Source organism: Protopterus annectens, chromosome 9.part0 (genome assembly GCF_019279795.1).
Source record: "Protopterus annectens isolate FY-2018-M chromosome 9.part0, PAN1.0, whole genome shotgun sequence".
NCBI classification, from domain to species: Eukaryota; Metazoa; Chordata; order Ceratodontiformes; family Protopteridae; genus Protopterus; species Protopterus annectens.
Window position 1 is genome coordinate 1144998128 of NC_056743.1, and position 24732 is coordinate 1145022859.

At 34.7% G+C, this 24732-nt stretch overlaps 1 protein-coding gene across 1 annotated transcript in view; it reads right to left on the bottom strand.

The window, feature by feature from the left end:
- The window catches only part of LOC122811877 (membrane-spanning 4-domains subfamily A member 12-like), a 656330-nt gene extending 653828 nt beyond the window's left edge, over positions 1-2502 (bottom strand). The window contains exon 1 of the mRNA XM_044084013.1: positions 2459-2502. The gene's annotated coding sequence lies outside the window, so the exon portion shown is untranslated. The remainder of the gene's footprint in view (positions 1-2458) is intronic.
- Between the last annotated feature and the right edge of the window lie 22230 nt (positions 2503-24732).

A 24732-nucleotide genomic window follows, 5' to 3' on the forward strand; every position in this document is an offset into this window, starting at 1 on the left:
ACAGACAAGCTCACAACATCATAATGACTTCATGTTTGCACCACAGTGGAGAAAAGAGAAAAGTAAAACCCAAAAAGCATAAAGCTAGCTTGCACAATGCATTACATGTCGATGAAACTCAGAATGACAAAAAAACTTCACAGTAAAGATGCACAATGGCAGGGTCACAGATCACTGATAGGTATGCCAGTCAGATCAGTAAATAACATAATGTCCTCACAATTTCTCAACTGTTTGCTTGCCACAGGTGAATAACTGGTTGCAAAAAACATGTGTACACTTCATTTGCTGTCTGTACTAAAATGAAAATATGACTTTATCCATAAAATGTAAAATAATGCAGCATTTTCTTTAGATATCTATGACTTTAGCATGCTGTAAATACTACACAGTGTACTTAATATGATGGTCAACTGCTGAACCATTTATAGCTTACTGCTATGTAGTATATTTTTATTGTTAGCTCATGTTAATTGCTTGTGAAAAAGTACATAATGTGGAGCTTTTCTCCCCATGCCTCTTCTAAAAGATGCTTCGCCAAGTCAGACTTTCCCAGTAATCAAATGCAAATAAATACATAAATAACTAAAATCATAAAAATATCTTACTAATAAATTATGAATCAGGTTCTCCTTAATTTTTAAAGACTTTTATTATTTTGCTATTGTTTTACACCACTCTGCCTGGTACAGTGATAATGTGGCTTAAATAACCTACAATTTTTTTTTTGAAGTTTGTACACCCTGTTTGACTGGTACAGAATACCATACAGGTTAAATTTGCTTAACACAGTATATGAGTTTGCCTGCTTAGAAGTGACTTTTTTTCATGCTTTGCTACTTTTCATGGCTGTAGGCAATTCATAGACCCTAAAAGTAACAGTGCACTTTGTAACTGCTGTAAATTAAACTTGTCTAACAGTCATAGCTCACCACAGGCCATGAGTGTGTTTTGTTGCATATTTAGCCTTATACATTAATGTGCCTTCTTTGGTATCTACTTCAACCATCAATTTTTGTGCTCCCCTCAATAATTTTTGGACATAATCAAAATAATTCTTAATTTAAGACTTCCCTTTTATCTCTTCTTCAAGAAGGTGGAGAAACTGCTAATTCAATACACATTAAAGCAAACAGCAACACAGAGTGAAATAGTAAACACAAACAAAATAGAAGGGGATGAACATTTAATGTTAAATGAATATCTTTTGTCTATAATCACAAAAGAACAGAGATGTTTAGCAAAACTAGCCAGTAGAATGGATTAGCATAAAGTATATGATTCCTGTCCTCTCACAGAGGAAACATTCCTAAAACTAGTTTAAAAAGCTAGAGTCACATCAAATGAAGTATGTTATGATTCACCCAAGAATTATTTGGTAGCTGAGAGAGCAGGTAGTAATACTTTAACAATAATCCATACGTGGGTGTGGGTATCACGGGATTTGCCCACAGATGGTGTGATTAAACAAAGCCAACTGTGTATAAATCTTGTGATACCCACATCCAGGAGTGGGTTATTGTTATTGTACAATGACATTATTTAAGAAAGAAGTTCATATCTTTCTTAGATAATGTCTTTGTATAAGATTACTCATTCCTCACATTGTCATTTGTAGGCTGAAGTACTGCTAATGCATATGGGACTTGTTTTCCCACACTTGCACAAGACATCAGTGCAGTGCAAGGGAAGCACCAGAGAAAAGACAATCTCCATTGCTGTTTCTTTAATTAGAAATTGTACAAGGTAGAACGCATACATAAGAGGAAAATCAGATATGTTTCAGTTTTTTTTTCGTTTTTTTCAGAATGTATATGATTTTTCACATATATTTCTTTGTGGGAAGCTGGAATAATGGTTAAGGTGTTTGCCTTACAGACGCAAGGTGCAAGGTTTGATTTTTCATGTGGGGTAATTGGCTAGGCTTAAAATAGTCCAGAAGGGCAGTTAGCCTAGTACTAACCTATGTCCCAGATAAAAGAGGTTTACAATGCTGTTATCTAGCACATGGAAATAGAAAGACATGGTGCTTCAGTGGCCAAACATTTTTTTTTCTATTGGTACATGCTCGACTTACAGTAGGCACACTGGTTGGGATGCCAAATTAGTGTGCTGATTTCTGAATGATAATGATCCTTTATTGTACAGTCCAAAATATCCATTTTAATAAATTAGGCAACTTCATCCACTACTTAATACTTGCAGTAAAGTTTGTATTTCCTATGTCCATAGTATTAATTTCATATACACACACACACACACACACACACACACACACACACACACACACACACACATGCACACTCACCTGAGACCACTCTCTTTTCTCTTTCTTTCTCACTCATGCATCTAAACAGTACACACCAGTCTCTCCTGAGACCACTGTTGCTTCTGTATATACTCACACACATATACAAATGCAAACACCCCCACCACTACTAAACTCACCAGCACTTACCTCTTATGTGATATCTTCCAGAAAAAGTAGAGTGAATGCAAACTTTTGGCAGAGTCAATTAACTTGGTCAAATAAACTAACTTATATATGCATTTCAGTGCAGAGCTCATGCCTAATTAGTATATGCCACTCCCCTGGAATGCCTCATTGACATTTTTTTTCTGGTTAAGCACTGAGATAGGGCTGTCTCTAAATCAGAAATGGTTGCTACCAGCAATAAAAGGGCTTACCACCTGCAGTAGCCTTTCTTGAAAATAAAATAGTTATAAACACAATTTCTTAATTATTTCAGAATTGTTTAATTTGATCTAGTAGTAGAAAACTTATAAAAGTATTTATAATTTTTAATGTTCCTATCATTTTGTTTCCAAAAAGTGTATAACTTGTGTTAGAAACTCCATTTTCATATCTTCACAGATAAGAATATATAGATTGTTAAAGACTGGGAAAAAAAGCAAAATTAATTATCCTTCATTAGAATGAAAAATAAAGCAAAACAGAGGCTGAAAACTACTTACCTGTTGGTCTGACAAAGGTTTTAATGAATTTTATGGAACCCCGCTGAAAGAAAATATTTTAATGTCTTTTGAAACATTTGAAGCTCTGGACTCAAAGCTGCATGGATTTAAGACAAAAAGGTCGTGACAAGTAATGTAACAAAAACAGCCTGATTCCAAACAACTTGCTCTTGGTGTAAGTGACCAATTACACTGAGAGCAGGTCTTTTGGAATCTACCCCTCAGTGTAAGCCTGCATATAGATAAGCCTTACACTGTGTGCAAGTCTTTCAGAATCAGGGGAGATTCACACTGAGAAAAACTTTTCTGAATCGGGCCCTATGCATCTGGAGGCAGGTCTATATCACTTTGATGAAAAGGCAGAAGTTCGAACACCATATGTTCAAACTTCTAACCTCGAAGTGCAAAACCATCGAAGGCTTAGAACAGCAATTTTTTTCCCTAGGAAAAAAAATCGCTGTTCCAAGAAAACACACACAACACTAGCACACCAAAGTAAATTATCCACACATATACACTTCACAAAACCCTACTTCTAACCCTGCACTAAACCGTACATACACTAGTATCTATCCACTTACCTTAACCCAAACCCTAAACCTAAGGTCTGTAACAATCACACACTCACCTTACCTGCTCCCTAATCCTAAGGTCCGTAACTATCACACACTCACCTTACCTGCTCCCTAACCCTAAGGTCCGTAAATATTGCACACTCACCTTACCCGCTCCCTAAGGTCCATAGCTATGGCACAATCACCTTAACCCATCCCTTCACACACTTACCTTAACCCAGTCTGTAACCTTTGCACCACAGTGGAGAGAATAGTGAAACCGCAGAAACGGCCCGACAAATTCTTTCCCTGGGAAAGAATTTGGTGTTCCAAGGCTTTCCGATAATCAGTTTTCAAACTTTACAGTTTGAACATATGGTGTTCGAACTGCTGAAATTTTGACAAACTGATAGGAGCCCTTTGGAGGCTATATCCTAAAATTAAATGTTTATGTATTATGGTATCTACAGACTAAGGACCTGCATAAAAACAAAAACAAAAAAATGAACATTAGCTATCATATCTCTCAACTTCTTAGCACAAGAAATCTGGACAAACCTCAACATAATGGGGGAACAAAGGCCCAAAACAGGGACACATTTTAAATATTGCTCTTTTAAACTTAGAAAGTTGCTAGAATAACAAGATTTGTGTTAGCATGCATTTTCTGAATACTATGAAGTCTGAAACGCAAACGCATGGCATTATTTAGTGACTTAAATCCTTAGATCATCCCAGAGATTTGTCAAAAAAAAACCCACAATTTTTATGAGGAACAGACTTAAAATATGAGGCAAAAATCTGGACATTCTGCAGAAATCTGTACAGTTGAGAGGTATGTCAGCTATTTTTCTTTGAGACTGAAGATAATATTATGTAACTCTAAGAATCACAATTCTCAACAACTAAAATGAAATAAATTAAAAAGAGCAGGCCAAACAAAAGGAACAAAAATGTTCATGTTTTGCAGCTAAGACAGTTTTGTGAAATTAAATCAAATGCTTTTTTCAGGTTATAAGGACACATTCTGTAGAAGATAAGATGTAAAACATGGTAATCATTATGTATGTGAGTGACACTTTGAAAAAAAATACATTAATCCTAATGCTTGTGTCACTTTTTAAAACTTGCTAACATGCTAACATTACAGATCTGCATTTATTTTAACTAAGCGTATTTTTTCTCTGCTTTTACTCTTAAATTCTCAGTATACTTTTCTGACTTAAAGTACCAAAATCTGACTGCATACAATTTGATAATTTAAATTTTTTAATTAAACAGAGGTGTTGAGCCTTAATCAAGAAGGAAGTGTTTTTTTTTGTGTGTGGCATGCATGTGTGTGTGTGTGTGTGTGTGTGTGTGTGTGTGTGTGTGTGTGTGTGTGTGCGCGCGCGCGTGTGTTTGTATGCATGTGTGGGCATCTCACGTGTGTACATTTTCTTGTAAAGCTGGCCACTAGGTCTCATTTAAACCTCATGCCTAATGCTTTAAGCAGAACATTCAATAGAAACTTGATTCACCGGACCAGAGTAGGCACATCACTCAGGTTAAAATAAGTCCTTACAGGAAGGAAATGGGCTGCAAAGACACACATCTCATATAGAGCATAGAAATACAAAAGTTATACATGAGTTAAAAAGTACACCATTATTTAGACGTAGCTACCTGAACAGACAAGCGAGCAGAAAACATTTGAAGAGAAATTTCAAAGCAATATGCAATCCAATCTTAATATTTGCAAAACAAATAAGGAGCTTCAACTATTCTAGATCAAGGATCAAACAGAAATTCCAGTTTGTATGCTATCTATATTCACCTTTCCAACTACCTATCTATACTTGTCTCAGGAGTATTTTTTAAAGATATGACCATTCCCTGTTATGCCCCATGGAGAGTGCTCTCCTGACTGAAGAGCTGTTTCCTCCAGGATCTGTGAGGCTAATGCAATCCTTGTGGTAACATCAGAAGTTGTTGCACTGAGCTGGGCATATACTGAATAATGACTGGTGCAGAAATACATCTAATTTATTACCATTTACTTTTATCCTCTCAGTCCTCTGAGAGCTCTGTAAAGAAGAAGACAAGCTAAGGCAGTATCTGGATTTTAAACATATGCTGTGTAAGTCATGGTGAGCATAATGTAACTCACTTCCTATCTGCATTACTATCACTAACACCATTACTCTTGGGGTTCTAGTACAATCCTGCACTCAACTATAAAGACCATCTACATCTGAGCTACTTGTAAATTAAGCAAGCAATAATGCCTGACAGGGTATGTATAAATGTGCAATTAATGCCTGCCCAGGGGTGTTATGAGGTACCACGCTTCAGGTGGAGGGCCTCTACACCCCTGGAAGGGCATTAATTACACATTACCACATACCCTGGAGGGCATTATTGTGCTTAACAAATTGGCTCTCTGTAAAATTGCTGTGTTTTACTTGCTTATTTATTTTTTTAAGTACTATATTATTATTATTTTTTTTTATGTAAAGTAGTTCCTCTGCCTAATGTTTCAAACTTGCTGTAATATAAGTTAATGGTGTTGGGAAGAAGCATTTTACATCAAACATATATAAAAAAATAATATAGTGCTTAAAAAAATAATAAACAAGTAAGCACAACAATTTTACATAGAGTCCATTCTCTCTCTCATACAAACATACACAGTCTGTTCTGCTTTAACACACATACATATACACACAGTCTCCTCTGCTTTCAAACACATATTCACTCACACAAAATCCCTCTCACTCTTTCTTGATCTCTCTCACACACAGAGCTTCCTCTACTTTCGTACACAAATTCAGTCACACAAGTCTCACTCTCTCAATGTCTCTAGCTATCACACACACACACACACACACACACACACACACACACACACACACACACACACACACACACACAAAGAGTCTCTTTTCTTTTTTTTTTGTTTTACAATTTATGCTTGCTAAACAGCAGAACCGCTGCTTAGCGAGCATAAAACAATGGTGGACATTAGTTATTTGCAGTCCAACCTCTGTGGCAGCTTGATATGCTGCTGTGAAGTGGCGGATCTGTTTGCAAGTGTGTATTACTTGTACATTAATACCCTGCTGGAGGCCATTCATTATCCAGTCAGATTGTTGATGTACAGTTTGCCCATTCTCTAATGCTTAGCAGTTGATACAGCTATAAATGAATGCCTTTCTCCTCCAATATGTTTTATTTCACTTTTGAATGATGCATTTGATAGTTTATTAGGCAAGTATGTATATTAAACATAATCTTCTCAGACTAGGAAATCAAGCAAAAATGGAAAATTATTTATTAATGTACTTATTTAAATTTGTTAACCAAGGTAGAGCACTGATTGCAACTGACCAATATTAGACATCTGTTTAATTAAATCCTTGTAAAAATATTTAATTCTATGTAATTCTAAGGTAAGTTTTCCTTTATGTTTTTCATTTACTAACTTGTAGAATAATTGTATCATCCAAATTAATGTCATAAATCGCTAGGTATATGGTCTATTTTAGTTAACCAAATATTTTTAGCGAACACCTCTTCATCAACCCATATTCAGCGAAAATCTCTTCCACGATTTGTTGAATTTTCCTAGGGCAATGAAGCAGGCCTACTACAGAACTTTGCCATTTTCGCCACACTAGTGTGATCTTGGAGTTGGTATATATAGTTGTAGGGTTTGAGGGGGGTGAAGGCCCCCCACTTTGGTGGATTTGATTTGGTTAGTTGTGGGTCTGTTGTGCTGTGGAGCAATTGTTTCATTGCCCTTGGAAAATTCAGTGAATTGCAGAAGTGATTTTCACCGAATACGGGTTGATGAAGAGGTGTTCACTAAAAATAAATTTCAGAGAACTAATATACACCCTAGGTATCACATGACTTTCACTAAATAAAAACATCAGTGGTAGGTGCAGCTCATGAACAACATGCTGCTGTCTACAAGTAGGTTGTACTTATAAGGGGATAAGAATGAACTTGGACCATTTTTTAGAACTGGATCTGATTCCCCCAGACTAAAGCTGCAGATTGTATGACACTGATCAGTTCTCTTCATCTTCCTGTTTTCCATGCATTTTTGTGACAATCAGCTACAGTAAAAACAGTTCACGAAAGTTCAGTCTATGAATCTGGTAAACAAGAAAATATGATATTCAAATAACAATCATGATTATGTAGAAAGTAAGCACTACAGGACAGTTAATAAGAGACAACTAAAATCTGTCGTGGTGGTGGATGGATAAGGTTTAAGCTCTTTGGAAGTTTAACTGCCAGCTCTACATGACATGCACCCTCTTTTAGTAAAACCATAATGTATAACCTGAGATTAAAGCCAGCATTTTCAGGAAGGGAACCCGGAAAGAAATTCTTGTACAACTCAATGTGGAGTTGATACTTGTGCCAAAATGTCACTGAAACTTCAGGTGCAGAGTCTATAAACTTGCAAGTGTGCCCCATTAACAACACCGCCACCAATGCATTCCTTTAAATTTGTAATTTTTATTAAAGAAATTATACATTTAGTTAGCATGGCAGACATTTCATATGTAAGAATAAATAAGCACAGATAGAGCATTCACAGCAATCTATTTGGGGCTAAATGGATAATACACAGGCAATAGGTACAGCTAGTCAGAATTTCAGGAAGTTGTTATTATTTGCAGGTAAATGAAGCTGAATATGAAGAGTCTGACCACCTGGCTAAGATATACATTAAAGATGAAATGTAGTAGAAAATATATGGGAAGGAAGACAGACTTCCATTCAATAACAGCAGTATGGAAAAAGAGACTGTTCCAATGACATCTCAGTTAGTAAAAAACAGATTTTTAAATCTTTAAGGACAGATTTACACACACACATGCGCGTACACACACACACACACACACACACACACACACACACACACACACACACACACACACACGTGCGCACGAGCAAATGCGCACCTTCACACACATACACATGCATGTGCACACACACACATATTCAAAAATTATTTTATTATGCGCTCTCACAATTGCTGCAGTCATGTCCTGCTTAATCCAAGGGTGTGCTGAAATACATATTCTGTAAAAGCAGTAGCTAACAAGCTTATTGTATTTCAATGTGTATCCTACTTTTGTTTTTTGTCTCCTTAAATAGTATGACAGCTCTTGTTTCCTGGTAATATACATTTCAGGGAGGAAGCTCTCTCTCTCTCCTCTCCATACCTCTCAAACTCTTAAAGAAGTAAATATGGAAAAGGCACAAATAATAGGGGGACAAAGCCCCCAAAATAGAGACACTTTTTAAATATTGCTCTTGCAAACACAGAAAGTTGATAGAATAACAGGTTTAGCCTTAGCATGAATTTTCTGAAGTATATTCAGTCTAAAACTCAAATGTGTGCCATTATTTTCTGACTTTAGTCCTTGATAATTTGCCAATGATTTGTCAGAAAATCACATTTTAATGAGAAGCAGACCAAAGATATGAGACTAAAATGTGGACATTCTGCAAAAATCTCGACAGTTGAGATGTATGCATCCTCTCACTCTGCCTTACACACACACACACACACACACACACACACACACACACACATACACACACATGCACATAATGAAAAATTTAGGTGCTACGGTGCAGCTCTGTGCAATGTGACCATGCAGCTTCAGAGCATGTCATTGCTTGTTTAAATCGGGTGTAAAAGAATTAGCCTTGTATTCAGTAGTTTAACAAATTTTAGTATTGCGGATAGTTCTGTTTAGCTTGATTGAGTTAATTGTTTGTTTGCATTACAAAATAATTATATCCTGCAGGCTATGGTTTGAGTCCTGTAACTTGTACTTTCACATGGTAAGAATCTGAGCATTCACTTAAACATGCAAGTGTAGTCATTTCAGCTCTTCTAAACAGGTATTTGTCCTACTGCAGCTCATCAACTAAGTATAAATAGTTGACAGTTTTCTAAATATGACAGTTTCTATAACATTCCTTGACTAACATTGTCTTTTCTTTGATGTGTTACTAATGGAGCTGAACATTGGGCTGCAGGAAATACCATATAATAGCCAGGGCTGCTGCTAAAGGTGTTGTGCAATAAAGTAAATGTTTTTATAATGTAATTTCATAATAAGGTGAATGTGAACCACTTGACTACTCTACAGTCATATCAGTAGCCCATTTATGCAAAATTAAGCAAGTATGGCAATTGCCATTTAGGATAGTCTATAGGTTTTTGGTTGTAGTCAATTATGTCACTTGTTCATCATTGTAACTTTGTTTTATTTAATGATATAGTCACTGTGTATATATATATATATATATATATATATATATATATATATATATATATATATATATATATAGATATATATATATATACACACACACACACACACACACACACACACACACACACACACACACACACACACACACACACACACACACACACACACACACACACACACACACACACACACACACACACACACACACACACACACACACACAAATGTAATTATAAGGGGAATGTGTGACAAGTCCAATAACCTCATAATGCAGTCCAGCACCGTAGAAGCATATACCTTTGTCCTACTTCGTATTTTCCTTATTTGTTCCTGGTACCATCTTGACAGATGTCAAAGTGCCACATGTCCATGCTGGGTCTACCTGCCACTCCAACCACCCCAGGACTAATAAAGGGACAGCGCAGAACTTAAGGGTGTTCTGAGAGGTCATGTTGTCCAACCATCAGCTGGAGGAGGGTTCTGTTTTTCTGACCTACCCTAGTTCCTCCCAGATATGTGATGTGTGCCTAAATAGTCACTCAGGGGTTGAGCAATGGACATACTATGCAGCTGCATTCCTGACTTCTACAAGGAGCAACTGTCAGCAAGATGCCCTGGCATTTTTGGCTAAAGCACAACAAAACATGCTTCCTGGCTTTTACCAGGAAGCTACTTATTGCTTGGTATGACTACCCACACACCATCCTCTTCCTCCCCAGGATGGGCACACCTATCTTCCCTGCCCAGTCAGTCACCCGAGCCTCTAACTTGACCCCGTATTTACTCAGCTGTAATCAGGGCTTTATTCCTCTATGCCACCGTTTCTGGAGAGTCACATTTATTACTCAAATTCCTCTACAACCCTATGATACCTTGAGAAATGATTCACAAACTCTGTTTATTCCCTAAATAAGCAATTGGTAGAATATTTTGGCAAAATGTAAGGAATTGACCTGAGAGAAGTAATGAGTACATGCTTAAGAAGATGCAAAGACATCACATACCTAAGAATCTTTGCAGGTTTGCATGTGCTATTGAAGGAAGGTATAGTGGAGATTGACTATTAACATTTACTCTGAAACTACAGAAAAATCACAAGAATGACACCATTAAAAAAACAGAGCATACAGAAGACTCTGCTATGTCTGTCTGTTGGAAGAATAAGTAAACCTGTCATGTATTAAATGATTACAAAATTATAATTTTCTGTCTTTTGTTGTTTGTGGATCCGTCTAGTTCTGTTTTTAGTTCTAACAGACATAGAAAACGCAAAGTTTTATCTGTACCTGCAGAAAAAGTGCAGGATTCAGCATTCTCACTGTGTTTGCTGTATTTGTGAACATTTATTTGCTTGTAATAGGACAGTAATACTGCAGTCTCTCCCTCAGACTGCATGATTTGTGGCCTGGATGAAGTAGTCTGACAGCCATTCGGTCCTTAACTGATGGCATCCTATTAACAGAACAAATAAACATAGAACAATAGTCCACCTGGAGTTAAAATCACTCATATATTATCAATTTATACTGCTGTTTGACTCTTTTTTTTTTTTTTTTTGACAGAACACTGGTTCATTGACCTTGTTGGTATCCTATTAAACTCTGAAAAAGGTGTCCTTACAAGTTCTCTATTAGTACACCTTTCAAAGACATTTACTCTCACTGGTTACTCTCTTGTCCTAAATACACTAAATGAAATCAGAATCAGCCCTAATGCCACATCCTGGTTTACAAACTTTCTCAATCAAAGAGACTTCAAAATCAAACCAGGGTCCTCCCAATCAGAGTCTGTTCTTTTGCCAAAAAGATGCCATAAGAGTCCATCCTTGACTCCCTACTTTACTCCATATTTATTAACAAACATCTTCTGGATGACTCTATCATTGTCCATGTTGGAGTGAATGACTTGAAATGTACCTCCCTGGACTACATGAAAAGAGACATGGAAGAGCTCTGGGATCATGTGGCCCAGGCAGGTATGACCCTAGCCCAGAGTAGCATCCTGCCTTCTCCCAGAATGATACCACAGTATAAGGACAAAATGATTGACTTCAACAATTGGCTAAGCTTCTGGTGTCATTCAAAGGGGATCCAGTATCTGTCTGCCTGGGAAGACATGATCGGCAACCATGATGCTTTGCCAGAGATGGTCTGCACCTGTCACCCCTGGTAATTCAGGTTACTGGCTAAGGCTCTTGCCACTCCTATAGTGCCTTTTTTAGGCAAAGTTCAAAGGACAAAACCACCACCATAATGGGTACAAGCATGCAAAATCTGAAGGTAATGCTACTCAATGCTAGAAGTCTAAACATCAAAATGCACTCTCTCGAGACACTCCTAAAAATAGAGAACATCTATATTTGTGCAGTAACTGATACCTGGATCAAGGCTCCAGAGAGCACCTCTGCAACAAAAGGCTACAACTCTTACCACACTTTTCGGCCGACAAACCAGGACCAAAACACTAAAGGTGGAGGAGTGTCCATATTCATCAAGGATATTCACAACACCAGGCTAGTTGCCCAACACAATGCATCTGAAATTCTCCAGGTGCAACTAACACGAAGTAATACTGCAATCCAAATTGTAGCTTGCTACAGATCCCACACCATGCCCCAGGATTCTCACTACACCTTTCTACACATACTGGAAAATATTAAGATACAACCAAACACCCTAATACTGGGTGATTTCAACTACCCTGCCATTAACTGGGAAAACTACTCATGTACCAACACCTTTGTCCAACAGTTCTTGGAATTCATAAATTCCAACACCCTGGATCAACTAATCCTTAGTCCCATCAGGGGCTCCAGTATCCTAGACCTGGTCATTATCAACATGGGAAATCGATGCTCTACACCTCGTTGGTCAGGTCTGATCATAAGGTAATCACCCTTGACATTGACATCCCACCCCCACCCCCCAGTAAGGAAACCTCCGTAAAAAACTTCTCCAAAGTCAACTTCTTGCTTTTCAAGTCAGAAGTGACAAACTTCATGACACCCATGCAGACGGGAACTGAAGGTTCGACTGCTGAATCCTAAACTAAGGCACGTGTACGAGCACATCCACTCATGCATGAATCATGCCAGTCCCAATAGAACCAAGACACTCTCCTCCAAAAAAAAGGAAGCCAATCTTGTGGTCCCTTGCCATAAACAAACTTTACAACAAAAGAAAGAAACTGTTGCAGAAAAGAAGAAAATCCCAGGATGGCAAAAACTCCCTTACTGGCCTCAATAAGAAGCTGAGATACCTCAAAAAATCCTCCAAAGCTAGTTACAAAAATAAAATTGCCAAGGATTCCAAAGACAACCACAAGGCATTCTATAGCTATGTCAAGAATCTAAATGACAATGCTTAGATCTGCTACAGAATGGCATTAAATATACTGATCCCAAGGATATTGCCAATATCCTGGCAGATAGATTCAGTGCAAATGTCACCCCCCTCTCATCCCCTAAAGGCCCCATTTCAATACTGAAAGATTTCCAAATTCCGGTAATAAAGGCCACACAGATAAATAAACGCACTCTCCAAAGCTAAGAATACAGCATCCATGGGACCAGATGACATCCCAGGCTGTGTACTACATGAACTACAAAAGGAACTAGCACCTCGTTTAGTCATAGCCTCAACTCAGGCTTCGTGCCCACTGAGTGGCGCACCTACAGTTATCCCACTCAACAAGGGGGGGGGGATCCACCTTGGATCCCAGGAACTACCACCCGCATCAGTCTGACGAGACTGATCTGCAAGGCCATGGAATGTATTATCATGGAACCTATAAACAAAGACATTGGCAACCTTCAAACTCTGGACCCCATGCAGTTTGGGTTCATAAAGGGCTGATCTTGTCTCCTGAACCTAATTGACTTCTTAGAATCAGTCTCCAGAGCTATGGACAAGGGCAAGGTGGTCCACACATCCTATCTGAACCTTGTCAAGGCTTTTGACATCACCCCCCACTCTGGAATCATAGATAAACTTACTATTCTGTGCATTAATCCCTACATCACTTGATGGGTTGCCAACTGGCTTACTGACAGAACCCACACTGTAAAAGTAGCCAACTCCAAATCCAGCTCCACACAAATGACAAGTGGAGTACCTCAGGGTTCAGTCCTGAGATCACTCTTGTTTGACATCTACTTCACTGAAATACCGGCCAACTCTAAGGGACTCTGGCTGACAAAGTTTGCAGATGACTACAAACTGGGAGCCATTATTGAATCCCAAAATGATGTGGATATTCTACAAAAGGGCCTTACAGAAACAGATGCTTGGTGCCAGAGCCATGGCCTCAAGCTCATTTTCAAGAAATGTATAGTTATCCCATTTGGGAAAAAACATGTACCCGTGAATTACCACATAGATGGCAATACACTAAACACCGAAAGTGTGATAAGAGACTTAGGGTCATAGGTGGACAGTGGTCTCACCTTCGATAACCACGTTGCCACAACAGGCAGGAAATCCTTCTATGTGGCACAGCTCATCACTAAGGGCTTTTAGTTCAGAAAAAAAGGAGGTCATTGTCACACTGTACTCATCCCTCATTAGACCCATTATAGAATGCAATGCCCCATTTGGTATTTACCTCTCAAGACATCTGCAACAACTGGAAAGGCTGCAGAAATACCTCACTAAAAGAATCACAGGCCTAAAGCAAATTCCCTATGCTGACCGTCTAAAAAAACTCCACCTATACTCTGTCACATATCGTATACTCAGAGGCGATCTCTGCTTAACATACAAGGCCATGTCAAGCGCAGAGCTGTTGGACATGCTACACTTTAAGAAATCGCAATCCCTCAGAGACACACACTCCAGGGATCTAAACCTTGTCATCACAATGAACAAAACATGCTGGAGTGATAGGTTCCTGACCCAGAGATTCCCCAAACTCTGGAATAGACTGCCCATACATGTCAAGCAGAGCAGTTCTTTGGCCTTCTTCAAAAGGATGCTTGATTATTGGATGGGAGATAGGAAATTTACCCCAGAGATCATGTCAGTCACCCTGCTAGACAGGGGTCCAGGGAAGTAAATACTGTGGGAAGGAATAGTCAGGGAATGTTTATGGCTAGACTTGTATAGACCCTAGGGCTGATAGCCTAGTATCAACCTATGAACCTATGGACCTCCCCATCTCCCACTCATCCTCTCTGTTGATAGTATGACCAAATATGGTCAAGTCAACCACACCCTGTGATTCAGTTCCAAGTTCAGTCATACTTGTATCAGCTCCACCAATGGGTCATAAAAATATAAACTACTTCTGAACCTCACCAAGACTAAAAATATGCTTTTTAGGATTCCTCAAAAGTGCAATAAGTTTCCACCTCTATAAGTATTTTAGACCTACACAACTATGCCATAGATGCAACCACCACCTTCAATTATATAGGGTTATGCCCTGATCAATCTCTAAATTTTGATTTTCATGTAGTGTGAGAGTAAAAATAAACTTTTTCCTCTTCTGAGCCAAGAAAATCTCCCCTTTTCTATCTCAAGTAGCCAAAAGTACACATGTAGGGGAAATATTACCATGAAAAGACCCTGACTACAAAGGAAAACACAGATATAGGAGATTGTTCTGAGGATAAACTGATGTACTTCAACAGCACATTTGACTTGATACCTGCTGGTATCACTTGCGTGCATTTTGCTTCCTGATTTTTCTTCAAAATGTTTGTTTCCAGAGGATGCCGAACTGATAGCTGCACTTCATTTCAGCTCTCTTACCTCAATACAATTCCTGACAGGAATTTTACAAAATAATATTTAATTTGAAGAAATATTTATTACTAACTTATTTCTAATAACTTTGAGCATCTATAAGAAAAAAAATCATTGTCAGAACTTGAATAAATCCTGTCAAATTAATTACTGGAAAATCAGCACCAATATCAGCTTTACAGCATGAGTCATCTAAGGAATACAGCACAAGACTCTTCTCTCAAAAAAGACCTGCAATCTCTCATTACAAATATACAGGAACTTACAATAAAAATCGACAAGATGGACAATAAAATACTTTTAAAGAAAAGTGCTCACAACAACTGGAACAGCTTCAAGAAATGTTTACACAGCAGAAAGGACAGATATCACTTATTGAACAGTCATTTAATGACACTGACACTAGAGTCCAAATAGAAGAATAACAAACTGAATTCTTACTTCAGCAGAACATATATTTACTAGAAAAGCTTGATGATATGGAAAATTGAACAAGAAGAAATAATATTAGAATATATGGTCTACCAGAAATATCTGAAAGGGACAATATGATAAACTTTCTTACCACCTGGATACCAGATGTAACAAAAATACCTGAAGCTCTTTCATATGGTATAGAACGTGTGCATAGAGCACTAGCAGCTTCTGTAAATACTTCTCCAAGTAAGAACAAGCTGAGATCTATAATTGTGAGACTTTTTTCTACACAAGATAAAGATCTTATATTAAGAAATGCTTGGGCAAATTCTCCCATCAAATACAATGATTCATTAATAAGATTTGACAATGTTTATTCTACAAAGGTGGTTTCAAAATGAAAATAATTTCTATCAATAATAAAAACCTTGAAGAAAAAGCAATTGAAAGTCCATCTTTTATTCCCAGCAAGACTGAGAGTTTTTCTACCAAATGGAATAAAATCTTTGAAACAGTAGATTCAGCAATAAAATACCTTACCAACAACAACATCCTAACACTTGAAGAATCTATGGACTGGACAATAAGTACACCGAAAAGAAATGCTGAAGTAAATAATTAGAAAATTGTTGAGCAAAAGTAAAAAAAAAAACTAAAGGACAAATAATCTTACATATGTTATATTCTGTAAAAATCTTGAAGTTATACCAAAACAGGTACTTTTTCAGTTGTACTTTAAATGTCAAAATTAGCATAAATTTAAATACATTTATCTCAAATCACATCAATATACTAAGCATAATTTAAACATTACTCTATTTTTCATTATTATTCATCAATTATTTTCATATTCTTAATCAGAGTAATCAACGTATAATAATGTTCTCAAATATTTATTTATTTATTTATTTGTATATTTATTTATTTATTTATTTATTTTCTCTTTGTGTTTTGTTGTTTTTATTTTTCTCTTCTTTTTATAAAGTCTTCATTAACTTATAATACTTTAATCAATATATGGTTATATTGTTTAACAGGTATAGTAATGGCTGCTATATAACTTATTATCAGTTACATCCCTGATGGCATTACTTTTTTATAAGTTAAAAGTGTCCCTGTTTGGATAAACGCTAATGCTGGGCGGAAATACGTTGCTTTTGAAATGGAGTATTTCAGTTTAGATGTATTATAATACTACTTTAAATAATCTTAAAAGATGTTCTGCCTTTGACCCATATGCACATATTGATATAGTACAGTGAAAAAATATGTTTTAAGTGATATTTTGAGGCTATAAGTCAGGTGTGTTGCGACTCCGGACATCCGGAGTTGAGAGATGCTTGTGACTAACTTAGATATCCTGTTGTCTTTTCTTTTGTAGAGAAATAAGGCATAGCATGTTTAAAATGTAAAGTTTGATAGTTGTGAACACTACTCCACAAACTAGAGTGCTCGTGTACACACTAAATGAGTTTGTCATGAAGTAAGAGAAGGAAAAATAAAAAAAGAAAAATCACATGCCTTTTCCCACTTGGTTCTCGAGACAATTTAACAGCCACAAACATCACTAGAAACTCGAGTTACTTATTGCTTGTCACATTTACTTGTGTAAGCTATCCCCTGACTCTTTCTAACTGACGTCTAGTCAGGAAATAAGCTAGGTCCACATTTAAAGATACAGGAACCTAAATTCCTTCTAATGAAACATAAATAATATATGAGGTTCATCTAAATATACACAGATATATTTTTTGACGCACTTTCAGCTTATGGCGTCTGATGTCTTCTAGCACCTTGATAGATAAGGACATATATCTGCTTGTCTTTCTGTCAGTTTAGTTTTCCAGACATTTTAGCTATCACTTACTATGTTTTGTACAGCAGAGTTTAAAGAGCTGAAATTAATCATCAGCAAATAGAATCACTGGTGTTTTACAAATTCTCTAAAGAAACTTGTAACTGTCAAGCAATGGGCAGATTTATTTTAAGGAAAATTGTCATTTGCCACACTGGTGCTCCTACAAAATATTACTAATGTTCTGCAGCCAAAATATGCCCTCAAGTGGACAAATGGGGAGGCAACAAGAAATTTAAATGTACATTTAGCAAATCAAGCATTTAAATAACCGTATAATATACTAGATAGAGAAAGTAAAAGCAATAATCATATAAACAACTATAATAAGTAACATAACAACAGAGGATTTAACCCAATGTGTCAATTATACAATATTTATATCTCATATAGGTTTGAACTTTGTCAAAGCATCTGTGTTCTACACACATATTGTATTAAATCCAATTTGAGTAGAAGAGGGAGAGGCTTAGCCCACACCCTAATTTATTACTAAGTTTTCATGCATTGTGAACATACAATGTGGCAGGTACTCAGCGAGCTATCCATCGTTAGATGGCTCATGCTGTTCCCATTTACTCATCTGAATAATGACTGCAGCTGTACTCTTCTTATTATATTAGCTGGCTGTGGCTATACCCTTCTTATAATATTACCTGGCTTTTTGCATTATCAAGAATGACACGATACTAGTGTATGTGGGTATATCATGTTACTGTTAGTGTAAACAAAAATGTTTGACAATGCAACCGTAATTCTCAAACCTTTCTGCAGACAAATGTATAGCATTGTCTAGCAGTTGAGAGCCTGATTGTTACTGATCAGCAGACCTGTATTTTCATGTTCCAATATGACTACATGAAAAGACACCAATATTAGTCTGCAAGTTTAGTAAGCAGTAAATTCATCAGGAATTAATTTGAGGGGACACTTATATTATAGCTAAAGCACTTGACATTTGATAAGTGTATCCTCTCAATGATGCGTTCTATCTAGTCATTAACTGTAAAACAACTTTTTCTAAGAAACATTGCTGTAATGCCAGTTAATTATTTGAATTAAATATTTCTATATACAGTCATAAAGCAATTACCAGGATAAATAATACTCTGGCAGTGCATGGATCACCATAGCTATCCTCTAATGTTAGAGGAAAAACAAGCTTCTTAATCACCTTTCTGACGTAATGAAGGTATTACCCCATAGTTTAAATACATTTTGTCTATTTACTGCAAAGTGGGTTAGGAATTTTAACCTGTAACATTTTCATACATAATAGTTTAAATCTTAGCAGCTTCCATTATTTTGATATGTTCTCCAGCATACTTTTTAAATTCTAAACTTTTATTCAATCATAAGATTAAATTATTGGTGTTAAGTAAGCCAAAATTATATCTCCAGCACTTATTGTCAGCAGATAGCCTCACTGGTTAAGTGTCAGTCTAAGCTGTAAGAGTTAATATGTGATATACATAGATGTTTGCTTTGAAATTGTGGTCAAGTGCACTGTAGTTTTACCTCTGTACTGTGTCTTTTTGATTATACAAAATCAGTCTGAAAGTTGATAAAAGTGTTAACAACAAAACGCTCAATCAAGTAACAACATTATAAGCAGTCTCTTGGATACGGGAGATGTCTAAATTTTGATCTTATTGTCTCCAGTCATGGGAATTGTCTTTGAAAAGCTGAAATATGCAATCAGAGGAACATATTTAATGTCTACTAAAGAAATATTAATATACTTGTGCATTGTATTGCATTTCAGTTTATGTTAAACATGAAATATGATGTGGTTTCAGAACTATTCATGTTTGTATTCCAATATGACTTTGCAAATACTAATTTAAACACTTGTTTCGGACATGAGTAGTCTAAAACATTTTCACAACAATGGTACTGTTTTGTACAGTAATGTCAGTAAATAGTTTTCAACAGATGTCTGCAACATACAGTTATAGATTTTAACATGATATTTATTAATACCCTAAACTATTTTGAAATGATACTACAGTAATCTAAATATTTGTATCTTTTTGAAACATGTTTAGAAATAAGTATTATTGAATTACAATAAGATATGACTAAATAATATATTTATATATTTTAGCTGATTACATTTCTTAATATATTATTCAATTATCTTTATTTAAAAACTAAGAGGATAAGAGAAACTGATCCAAATATTATTTTTGAGGGTAGAAAGTATGTTTGGTTGGATTCACTAACCAAAGAAGTATATTACCTCATAGCGATAGGGAATGGTTTTTAAGGTTAAGAATTACAAGTTTGGAAGTTCTTTGTTTTTTTTTTATTCTATCACTTTGGTGTCACTCAGAAACATACAAAAATCATACAAGAAAAATTTTTGAATTCTGTATCCAAGATGGAACTAAGAATAAACAATATTTACATAAGCTCACACATAAAACAAACTCAAAACTAGAAAATGAAATGTTTATCCATAAATGTTAAAGGTCTTAATAATAGTAATAAAAAGAGAAGCCTATTCAAGTACATAAACTTACATAAATCACAAATAGTCTTCTTACAAGAGACACACTTATTAGATAGAGATATAAACAACTTAAATATTAATAATTACACAGTACTAATAAACTCTCAATAAAAACAAAAAAGAGGAGTAGCTATACTACTTCGCAACTCAACTATAACACCTAAAATAATTACTACTCATCAAGATACATCAGGTATGTTTTGTCTAGCTTCAATAGAATTAAATACGAGAATCTATACGTTAGTAAATTTATATTGGATCCCAGGACTAGGATTAAAAACAGTTAAACAGCACTTTGAAGAGATAACTCATTTAACTAAGGGTAGCCTGATATTGGCAGGAGACTTCAACTACATAATGAATGAAAAAGATACAGATTCTAAATCTAAAAGAATAAAACAACCTATCACTAAAGCACTATCAAAGTTTATAGATACATTGTATTTAAAATATATAAATTAATTTGCAGAACCAGACTCACTAATCTTCACATTTTATTCTCATAGATATTAAACTAACTCTAGAATTGATAGAATATATGTTGCCAATGACCTAATAACAAAAATTGACAAAGTCAAAATTATAAATTGTCCCTTATCTGATCATAATGCCATAGTCTTTGAGATAGAGCTTACACCATTTTATTCAAATCCCATTACTAGGATACCTTCCTATATCACAAAATTGACAGATTTCAAAGAATTTTATGAAGAAACAATCAAAAATTTTCTAGAAATAAATTACACAGAAGATATTTCAGAAATATATATCTGGGATTCATTAAAAGCAGTTACATATGGGAAAATATTATCCTGGTACATAAATAAAAGGACGTTATGGAATAAAGATATGCAGACTTACAAAACAAAGCAGATAAATTGAAACTGGAAATACAAAAGGGTAATACTACTCAAGTTCAAGAACTTACACAAATCAATAAGAAGTATATAGAATTGTTACATCATAAGATTACGATTAACTTAGAAAAGATAAAAATAAACGCATACTCTACTAATTCAGCACACCTGAGACACTTAACTAATAGACCAAAAAAATAATTAAATCTAAGCAAATAAAATAAATATTTATTCCTAAAACTAACAAAAGAGTTATGGAACTAAATGATATTTTAGAAGTATTCAGACTCAAATTTAACATTAATAATTCCATAAACACTCAAGATACACCTACTAAGGATATAAAACATACTTAGAAAATAATATTCATATTAAATTAACACAAGAACAAATAGACATTTTAAGCAAATCAATAAATATGACAGTATTAAAATCACAAATTAAAAAGCTCAAGACAAATAAAGCACCTGGCCCAGATGATATGCTACCAGAAATGTATAAATGAATACCCAATCAAGCCATATCATTATTATTAAAAGTATATGATATAGCAAAGAAAGATTTGAATATACCACCCTCTTGGAAATATTTATTGATATCCCCAATTATCAAACCAGATAAAGATGAGAAGCAGTGTTCCTGATATAGGCCAATATCATTACTCAATATAGACTATATGATGTTTATGCCTATATATGCAGATGGGATCAAACACTTTCTTCTTTTCTTAATTCACAAAGATCAAACAGGTTTTATTAAATGAGGAAATACTTCAGATAATATTAAAAGAATACTAACATTAATAGACTATAGCAAACATAAAGTCCTAGATTTAAATGTAATCTCATTAGATGTTAATAAAGCTTTTGATTCGGTTAACTGGAACTTTCTTTCACTAGTTTTAAAAGAATATAACGTTCCTTCTAATTTTTATAATCTTATCCAAATACTATATGAAAAATCTACTGCATATGTTAAATTAGGATCGCATAGATCAGGCCCTATAACAATCAAAAAGGGAACTAAACAAGGTTTCCCTTTATCACCATTGTTATTTGCATTAGTCATAGAACCCTTTGCAAATCAAATCAGATCAAACAATAACATAAAGGGCATTTGTATTAATAAAATGTTAAACCTTAAAATCCAACTATTTGCTGATGACATACTATTAACTCTCTCAGATGCAAATGAGTCTTTGAATGCTCTATTTAACTCCATGAATACATTTCAAAATATTTCAGGCTTAAAATTTAATGAAAACAAAACTAAAATTATGTCCTGTAATTGTAAAAAAAATAATATAAACAAAAGATTTTCCAAATGTATAGTAACAGAAAGTAAATTATTATATCTGGGAATAAATCTACTCAATGAATTAACAGATTCTCTAATATTTAACTATAATAAAATACAAGACAAAATAGAACAAACAATTGGTTACTGGAATAAATATATCTTTTCAACAGCAGACAGATTATATCTTATTAAAATAATCATATTTCCCAAAATATTATACTTAATACATCATTTTTCATTGCCACCTCCCAAATGTATTATTCAAAGATACAATAAACTAATTTTACATTTTCTATGGTTTCCAAATAAACCCCATATAGCCTTAAATAAACATTTACCAAATTGGGAAGATGGTGGAATTAATTTACCGGATATTGATTTATATATTACCTCATCTGTTATTAAAAACATAACACTATGGTTAAATAATTCATACACACCTATATGGAAACAAGCCCATGAGCAGATTTACATAGAAATCAATTATAATCACATACAAGACAACTTAACAGTAATATCATCACCCCTTATATGGATGTTAAAAGATTATTCTTTAGGGAAATGAATAATGTTAATAAATTGCCATTAAACTATATAAGCTCTACACTTTCAGTGTTCAAAACATATATAAACAAAATACCAAATATTAATTCTTGGATTTTTCTTATTTTCCCTATAGCTTTTACACCAAATATTCTAGATACATTCCAAATATCTAAAATAAATATACTTAAAGAAGAAACATTACTCTTTTGGCATCAACTTATAGAGAAAGGGAAAATTCTAACAAATGAACAGATAATTTATAATATAAATAAAGACAATTGGTTGTTTTTACAAAATCTAAGGCATTTTCGTATAAATAAAATAGAACAAATGCAACCTTCAGTTAGACATGAAGCTCCAAAACTCATTGAATACCTTATTTTTATCACAAAACAGCCTTATCAGGGTACAGGTTATTTGTCTAATATCTATAAAATTGTTAAAAAAACAAAAAACTATAATGAAAAATCATACTGGGATTATTATACTTTAATAAACAACCATCCTCCAATTGAAGAAGAAAAAAATAATATTCTAAAATCTTCCAAATTTTCTACATTATCAAAATACTGGCAATTATTCACTTGGAGATATCTACACAGACGTTTCTATACACCACATAGGTTAGCCAACATGTATTCTATTGAAGATCAATGTTGGAGATGCCATACCAAGATAAAAGCAGATTGGCAGCATGTTTTTTATGAATATATATGTCTCAATATGTACTGGAAATCCATTAACTATTTTTTTCAGACTGTTTATAATGATAATATTCAATTAATAAAGTATTTAATTTTATTCAACTCTCCTATTTCAAACTGTGTACCAAAAAAGACACTAAAATTCTATGGTCACTATTGGCAATTTCACGTAAAATCATAACTATACACTGGAAAAATGAAACTTCTCCTTCATTCAAGGAATTTGAGAATTTAACAACAACAGTTGCTCACATGGAAATATTAACAGTGAAGAACAGAACTAAAAGATCTACTTCTTACTATTACTCTTGGATGAAAGTACTAGAAATACTCAAAAAGATCGAAGAAGATATATCATCTTATGTTTCTAACTTTATATATTATAGAATTTCAATGTTATTTGCATAGACACCAATGTAAATAGTTATATAATGGTTTGAAGCTAGTAATGTTTTAGAATTGTAAATATGTTATTTATCTTTATTTCATGTAATGTTTCTTAAGACATCTTATTTGAAATTATAAAAAATAATTAGTAAAACAATATTTGTTTCCTGCCATTTCTGTAAGTTCTGCAGGTTTACTAACGGGGTTATATTTTGATGTTACCACATTTTATGAAGTCACTTTATAATAGTAATTTAAACTAATTCCACTGTGGTGATGCAAAGAGCTAAATTTTTAAGCTTTTATGTACTTTTTGGGAAGAATACCACTAGGAAGCTTTCATTGTAGATTTACAAAGTGACGTATGCTAGAAGTACAAAAATTTTAGCCAACTCACTTTACAGGCACTCAAGTTAGTGCCCAGAATTATAACATTTAAGTTTTTGTATGACTGTGGAAAATGCTTCTAAAAGAGTAATCTTAATACTGTTTTAAAAATAAATAAGCAATATGGCAGCCTAGTCTGAATGAATGACAGTCAGACTTCAAGGATTAATGACGGTATAAAAATATAAATAATGTTTTAAA